The sequence below is a fragment of the Budorcas taxicolor genome, chromosome 5 (assembly GCF_023091745.1).
Source record: "Budorcas taxicolor isolate Tak-1 chromosome 5, Takin1.1, whole genome shotgun sequence".
Classification (NCBI taxonomy): domain Eukaryota; kingdom Metazoa; phylum Chordata; class Mammalia; order Artiodactyla; family Bovidae; genus Budorcas; species Budorcas taxicolor.
In genome coordinates, this window is record NC_068914.1 from 73,395,886 (window position 1) to 73,404,579 (window position 8,694).

Below are 8,694 nucleotides of genomic sequence, written 5' to 3' on the forward strand. Positions count from 1 at the left end.
TTCAGGCGGATTCTTATCCTCTGTGCCACCGGGAAGTCCCTGATTAGAGCTTTTTAATGTACCTTTATTGAACATCTACTCTGTGTTGGACTCTTCATTTCTATTAACAGAAAACAAAACACCTCCTATTTCTCAGCCCAGAGAGGGAGGGTGGAAGAATCCAGTCAGGCTCTGAAGCAACCTTTTCAAAGCTTTGGCTGGTCTTTGTGTAACTAACTAAGGGAACAAAGATTACAAGATACATGACTCAGGAATGGATCCTCTTTTCTTATTGCTGGCGAGCCTTTGTAGGAGAGGCAGTAACACTGCTCTGCATAATAATGTCAAGGCTTAACTCCACTGTAGCTGGGGAGCCTAGTAAATCCTGGGACAGCTTCTTTTCTTTTGGGGTTCTGAGCAATTTTTATCCCTGTGAAATCCCAAACCACTTGTATGAGAATCACTTAGTGTTTATTAAAAATACAGCGTAGTAGGGTGATTCTACCACATGACATTTGCTGGTTTGAGGGTTAAGCTTTCATTTTATTCTTCAAGGTGTGTGTGTGTTGTGTGTGTGTGCTCCAAAAGTTATTTTCCAAAGGGTACTCAGAAAAAATAGAGCCTCATCTCCATCTCCATCTGCCCAAGAGACTGGAAGGGGTCTGGACTTGGGGTGCCAACCTTCCTTGGATAAATTTTCTGGGTGGATTGTGTGCTAAAGCTCATAGCGCCCACTCCATCCCTCACCCTCATTTAGGGAAATGTATTTCTGAATAGGGGCTCCCAGGTGGTGCTAGTGGTAAAGAATCCACCTGTAACGCAGGAGACTCGGGTTCGATCCCTGGGTTGGGAAGATCCCCTGGAGGAGGAAATGACAACCCACTCCAGTATTCTTGTTTAGGAAATCCCATGAACAGAGGAGCCCGACGGGCTACTGTCCATGGGGTCGAACAGAGTTGGACACCACTAAGCGACTGCGCACGCACACACTTCTGAGTAAAAGTGAGGAAGCAGAGGGAGGAAGGGCTTGGGCCCTCCCAGAAAGGAATGGAAGTTTGAAGGAGGAGTTCTAGGGAGGAAAACTGGCCTGAGGACAGGGAGTCAGATTAGGGTTTGGGGTCCAGGCATGCAAAATCTGACCCGCTCATAAAAACTGAACTTCTTATCTGGTTTTCATTTGAATTACACAGAAAGTTAAAATAAAACATTTAATGCTTTTATTCATTGGAATTCTCTTTAGCTTTTTTCCCAACTCTTCAATAAAGAACAACCTTGAGGGACTTCCCTGGTGATCCAGTGGCTAAGACTCTGCACTCCTAATGCAGGGGGCCCAGGTTCGATCCCTGGTCAGGGAACTAGATCCCACATCCCCCAACTAAAGATCCCTCGTGCTGCAACTAAGATCTGACACAGCCAAATAAATACTTTTCTTTAAAAAAAGAGCAACCATATTCAGTCATGCTGGGGAGAACTCACAGCGGTGCCCCACTGTGACTACAGCTGCATTTCATCCAGAGGAACCACACCAGGCAACTAGCAGCCAGGTGAGTGACGCAGGACAGATGGAAACAGAGGACCAAGCGAAAGACTTGGGGGCACAGGCAAACGACAAGCCTTGCCTTCCATTCCATTTCCCCAAATAAATATACAGATCCCACGGGGTATTTTGTTATAGGATCCACACCCCCTTCACAGATACCAAAATCCAAGACTGCTCAGATCCCTTATATAAAATGGTATTTGCCTAAAACCTCTGCACATTCGCCTGTATAACTTGAAATCATCTCTAGATTACTTATAATACCTCAGTTCTGTCACTCAGTCATGTTCGTCTGACTCTTTTTGACCCTATAGACTGTAGCCCACCAGGCTCCTCCATCCATGGATTTTCCAGGCAAGAATACTGGAGCTGGTTGCCATTTCTTTCTCCATACAATGTAAATGCTATGTAAGTTGCACAGTTTTAAATACTATGTAGTTGTAGATACTATGTACAAAGTTTGATTTGCAGCAAATTCACCTTTTGGTTTTGGGGACTTTCTGGAATTTATTTTCCAGATATTTTCAATCCTTGGTAAATTGAATCCTCTGATGCAATACCCATGGATAGTGGATGGCCAGCTGTGCTAGAGAGAAGGAGCCTTTAAAATAGAGGAAAGTGCTGACACTTGGGTTTCATATACATCATCTCATTTAATTCTTAAAAAACTCTTAAAAAAAAAAAACTCTAGAAGTGTAATCCCCATTTTACAAATGAGAAACTACAGCCTAAAGAGGCTATCTTGCCCCAGTGAAACAGCTAGTCAGTGACCGTGATCAGATCTGAACCCATATCTGTAGATCTGGCTGAATTATAATATCTCCTCCTGGATCCTGTGGCAGAGGAGTTTGGCAATCATGGCAGTTAACTGCCTGTCCATTTGTTATTCTTTATTCTATAGAACTTTAGGGTATTTGATGCCTTCAAGCCTGTATTGCTTCTGAATTTCACAGAAATAATAAAGATACTAAAAAGAGAAAATAATAAAATCAGTGGTTCTTGGAAAACAATGTGAAATGCCTCTGGGAGTGGTAGGTTTCATTATTCCAGAGGATTTAGGAAGACAGAGTATAAAGAACATGGATTATGGAAGAAAACGTAGATCCCAGTCCTGCTCTGCTCACCAGCTGTTTGGCTTTAGACAAATCACTTAACCTCTCTGAGCCTGAGTTGTCTCATCTTGAAATTATTCCTACCTCACAGACATGGTATGAAGGTCAAATAATAACATAAATGGTAACACTTCTTGGGCTGCAGAATGCAATCTATATGTATGAAGTCTAAAAAAAAATCTATCAGATTTGCTAAAGCTGCTCCTTTGTTGCAAGAAAGGGGACTCTTTTTGGACACTTCCTGGACACAATTTCTGTGGAAGCAGGAGTCAGAGGCCTTTAGCCAAGTTAAATGAATGATGGTTGATTCTGCCAGCTTATTTCCTACTCCAAGTTTTCTTTTCCTCTTATTTACACATCTGCATGTCAGGAATAAAATTTTTCCCCTATGATATGATTTTTTTGATGGGAACTTCCAGACTTAGATGGGAGAAAGAAGGGGGGAACAAAAGCCCACGTTTCTTCAGCATTTCAATCAACAACCTCATTTTCTTCTAACAGTCGAAGTGAACTTCTTATGAATAATGGATGATAACCTGATGAATATGCACACAGCCTATTATGCCTGTGAGGTTTGGTGAATAATTTATGAGCTAAAATGTTCCTCACCTTGTTACTGTACAAAAATTATGGGGGAAAAAATCCATATTTACCCTTTGAGCTGGTAAGGTGATCTGTCAGAGTGACAGCAGCCCAGCAATAATTTTACATCATTGCTAAAATTAAAGTAAATAGATAAAATATATGCATTTCAGTGTGGGAAGTCTATAAAAAATGGAGCATGCCCAACCACACTCCTTGCCAAGCAAGTATTCCAGAACTCTGACTTCTTACCTTTAAATAGCCCCACATTGTTACCGGCACTTAGGGATCTTCTCTTTTTCCCTTCACAAGGACTTCAATATAACTAGTCAAGGTGAACAATAGCTTCCTTGTTTTATGAAAGCTGGCCAACTACAAGCCATGATGTAAAATTTAAGACAGAGATTTTTTAAAAAGAAAGTCCTAAAAGCTTTCAGAGAGCAAGCAGGTAAACACAGTGGGGGGTGGAACCTGGCCCAGAAGCACTTGAAAAATGTATTTGCATTGCTGTCTTCCCTCACAGCTGAAAGATTTTTTCCCCTGCTGACCAGCCTGACTCCCTGCTGTATCATCCTTCAACTCACTCCCACCTGCCCAAGCCTCCTTCTCTTAGCAACAGCAAAGATGCCTTTAACCTGGTGATTGGCAGGAGGAGGGCAAGATTAACTTGGCAGTTAAGGAAGGTGTCTGGGAAAGTGTATGTGGATCCTGGGGAAATTTGGTTGCTCCAGGGCAACTTTTGAAGATCTGAAACTGAGTCAGTCCTCAAGCTGGGAAAAACAGGGTTCTAGGGGTTATCTACTTAGATCCCAAGAGCTTTCTAGGAACAGAGTGCAGGGCCAAGGAAGGCCCTTAATGTCAACAGAGCATCCCTGATGCTTGGAGGAGACTCAGGTAAAAGAGGAAACACAAAGCCCTGTCCTACATCTGTTGCGTAAACCAATATATTCTCAGGAAACAGAAAGAAAGGGCTATTTACTACAGATTATGAGGTTTTTGAAACAATGATATAATTAAAATAATAATATTAATTTGAACAATTCAGTATTATTCAAGAAGGCTACTTAGAGGGGGTAAATCCTGAGGCGAGTTTGCAAGGAAAGAACAGCTCCAGCTGAATGCGAAGATTAAAGGTACATATTGGAGAAGGCAATGGCACCCCACTCCAGTACTCTTGCCTGGAAAATCCCATGGACCGAGGAGCCTGGAAGGCTGAAGTCCATGGGGTCGCTAGCAGTCAGACACGACTGGGTGACTTCACTTTCACTTTTCACTTTCATGCATTGGAGAAGGAAATGGCAACCCACTCCAGTGTTCTTGCCTGGAGAATCCCAGGGACGGGGGAGCCTGGTGGGCTGCCGTCTCTGGGGTCGCACAGAGTCAGACACGACTGAAGCGACTTAGCAGCAGCAGCAGAGGTACATATGGCCAGGCTTTCCTGATTCGGGCCCTGCCTATCTTTCCAAGTTTATTTTGTGAAGTTCTTCCCATCACTTGCTGTGCTCGTTTCTTGAACACCAGGTGCTTTCCTGTCTTATCACCTCTGCTGTTCCTTTGGTCTCCTGCCTATTCCACTTTTTAAAAGTATTTATTTTTCTTTCTTTATTTATTTGACTGCACCGAGTCTAAGTTGCAGCATGTAGAATCTTTAGTTGTGGCATGTAGGACCTAGTTCCCTGACCAGGAATTGAACTCAGGCTCCCTGCAATGGGAGTGCAGTCTTAGCCACTGGAAAATCAGGAAAGTCCTTATTCCATCTTTTAAACTTCGCCTTATATGTGACTTCCTTAGGGAGGCCTTCCCTGCCCCCCAGTGTGATTCTTTCTCATATCACCTTCTAGTTTCCTTCACTGTCACATGTAATGATATATTTGCGTGCTCTTTTTTTTTTGTTTAACATGTGTTTCCCCAGAAGACTATAAATTTCAAGAAAGCTGTTTTGTTTTCCACTGGACACTCAGCATCCAATCTAGTAGACAATAATATTTTTTGAATAAATGTAGGCTCAGAGGCACTGGAAGTGGGAGCAAAGGAGGAAAAAAAAATGTCCTGGGCTGAGGATACTATTGATGAGTTTTCTTTGGCGCAGCATGTCACTGGTGACAGCTTCTCCCTACTTACTCATGGAAATATTTGTATTGTTGGCTTTTTCTCTGACTATAAAATGTATACTTAGTCCAAAAATCATATATTGCAATATTTCAAAAAAAGACTATTTCAAGCATCAGTGAGGATGAAACAACTAGAACTCTCATACATTACTAGTAAGGATATAAATTGGTTCAGACATTTTGGGAAAGTATTTAGCTGTATCTGTGTTGAAAGTGTTAGTGGCTCAGTTGTATCTATTCTTTGTGACCCCATGGACTGTAGCCTGCGAGACTCCTCTGTCCATGGAATTTCTCAAGGCAAGAATACTGGAATGGATAGTCATTTCCTTCTCCAGGGGATCTTCCCAGCCCAGGGATCAAACCCAGGTCTCTTGCATTTCTGGCAGACTCTTTAATGTCTGAGCCACGAGGGGACCAGAATCTATGGGGTTAGCCAAAAAGTTCATTCAAGTTTCTCTAAGATGTTATGGAAAACCCAAACCCAAAGGTTTTTATTGGCCAACCCAATAAAAAGTTGAACATATACCCTAAACCTAGCAATTCCACTTCTCAATATTCATCTAGGAAAAATAAGTGCCTGTATTCATAAAGAAACTTATACAAGCATGTTTAGAGCAGCTTCTATGCATAAAAGACAAAAAGAGAAATTACTCAAATGCCCATCAATAGTAGAATGGATAAACTGTGGTATACTTATACAATGGAATGTAAACAGCAGTATAAAAGAACAAGTAATACTGTTAAACACAACAACATGGGTGACTCTCAAAAACATATGTTGAGTAACAGAAACCAGACACAAAAGAATACACATACTGTCTGACTCCATTTAGATGGAGTTCAAGAACCAGTAAAATTAATCTATAGTGATAATTGGAAGTTTACCTATCAACACAGAGGAGTCTTCTCAGTTGTTGGAAATGCTCTACATCATATTGTGGGTGTTGATTTTATATATGTTTATAAAATACATATGTGTGATATATAGTAAAATGTAATTATTATAATTATGCCCAGGGTTCCCTCATTGCAGGCAGATTCATTATCATTTGAGCTACCAGGGAAGCCCCAATTGCTATAAAAAATATTATATGTAAATAACATAATCTCTTATATGAAAATAATGTGTAAATAATGTAATGTGTAGATAAAAATAAATATTTTATGTATAAATAATTCAATATGCTCATTTAAGGTTTGTGTACTTTACTGTGTGCATGTTATAACTGATAAATAAAAAATTTAGACCAACAAAAAAGTAATATATGTTCAGCATCAAAAATTTAGGCAGAAGAGTATACAATATAAGTTTAAGGCTTCCTTTTTCCAAAGAAAACCACAGTTACCATTCTCATGTATGTCTCCCTGAATCCCTTTGATCACATCCATTTCTTTCTTCATACTGTCCCTGATATCATGCATTTGATTTATCTGTGTGTGGCACCAAAACATGTCACATAGTTTTTGTCTTCATCTGACTACATTCAATAGCAATACTGAGCCTCTTCACATAAACAGCAGTGGGAAAGACAAAAATGAGTTGTCACCATCTGTGCTCTCAAGAAATTTACAGCCTAAGAGGAGGGACCATAGGGACAAAAGATCAAAGAAAACCTCCAAGAACTGTAATACTGTCATGTATCAGTTTTACAAGGCCAGTTAAAACTACAATTGTATATCAGTTAGAATTTTTCAAGGTTCTTTCACATACAAGCTCACACAGTTAAACTTCTTGACCCCGTGAAGTAATGATAACAGAAAAGTAAGTAATGAAGTTAAATCACCTGCCTGAACTGTGAGTGGAAGGGTAGGGGCTAAACCCTAAATATCCTAACTTGGAATCCACGGATTACTCATAGATCTGCCAAGTGCAGGTAAGGTTCTGGAAAAGTGTGTCGAGATGGTCTACCACCTGGTGCTGCTCCCCTCTCCTCCTTTCCCCTGCCTTTCAGTGTCCTCCTGTGGAGGGGTGAACAGTCTCCGGTGGGCTGAGGGCCCCACTTCCATTCTCCTCACATTACCTCTAACTCGTCTATGCTTACCTCATCAAAAGATAAGCCACCAAATCTGGGGGTCGGGGTCGGGGGGAGCGGGCAGTAGATGGTGGGCCAGAGGGCAAGCAGCCCAGGCTGACGTCAGGCTGTCTCTAGGTCTCAAAGCTGGGACCCACAGTCGCTGCATTTACAGAGCCTCCCTCCTCTCCAATTCTTCTTCCCTCATTCTTTCTCTTCCCCTTTGTTCTTCCAACTCCTTCCTCTTTTATTTGCCAAAGACGTCTCCTCCGTTTTCCCTCAGCCTCAAACTGTGCCTCTTTCTATCCCTTCCCCTTTCCCCCCCTTCAGGTGCCTCTTAAACCAAACCCTTCCCGACATCACCACCACCAAAGCAGAACGTTGGGTTTTTTGTGTGTGTTTTTTTTTTTTTTGCTCTATGCCACAGAACTTTGTCTATTTTTTACATTTCCTCATCTACTTGGTCAAGAAAGCAGGCAAGGTAGTCTCTAGACGGCTGCTATATGGGGGCTTTCGGGTCCAGGCCCCCCACGCCTCCCACCTCCCCACCCTGCTCCCCCCGGGTGAGATGGAGCTCCGCCACAGTTGCTCCGGAGGTTGGTCGGGCGGTGGTTTTGGTCTGGCTGAGTTCCCTCCCTTTTCTCACAGTGGGGGCCCGGCCTGGGACTTGGGAATGGACACGAACTTGACTTTCAGTGTTGAGCAGGGCAACTGACCAAGCTAGAGAGGACAGGGCGGCCGCTGGGAGTTACCGCCCCAACCCTAGGCTGACGGGAATGTGGCATAGGGTCCCCAGTTTGGACTTCTGTGCTCCCCACTCTCGCACCTTCCAAAATGAAACGACCTCGGGATGCTCCTCGGAGCGGGGCTGCGTGACCCGCCACATCGACTTTCCACTCCAGTCCGGGGAGCTAGCCTGTGGGGTCTTTGGGAGCGAGGGTGGCAAGGGGCTAGGATGCCCCCACCGTCGCTCGTTCTCGGTTCCCCAGATCCCCTCCCTTCCCTGCCGGCCCGCCCAGCCCGCCGCCCCCGGCGGCTGGCGCGCGCGGTGCAGCATGCGGCAAAGCTCTTTGCATAAATTATGCTCGTGACGCAGCAGCTAAAAAAATCCAAGTAGCAGAAGGAGGGAAAAAAAACGAGGGGGGGGGAGGGAAAAGTGGGGGCCGTGGAAGGGGGGAAAGGAAGAAAAAAAATATATATATACCTGACCGCCCCCCCACCCATCCTGCTTCCCCTTCTCGCTTCCCAGCCGTCCCCCCTCCGCCCAGCGCAGCCCGCCGAGTCCCTTTCGGCTCTGGCCAGCCCGGGCTGGGGGCCCGGGGGCGGCGGCGGGTCCCGACCGGCTCCCGGGCCGAGCC

General features: G+C 43.8%; 1 non-coding gene across 1 annotated transcript; it reads left to right on the plus strand.

The window, feature by feature from the left end:
• Positions 1-1,261: 1,261 nt before the first annotated feature.
• Positions 1,262-1,334, plus strand: TRNAR-CCU (transfer RNA arginine (anticodon CCU)). Its single transcript has one exon. It is a non-coding gene; the product is annotated as a tRNA-Arg (tRNA).
• Positions 1,335-8,694: the final 7,360 nt, after the last annotated feature.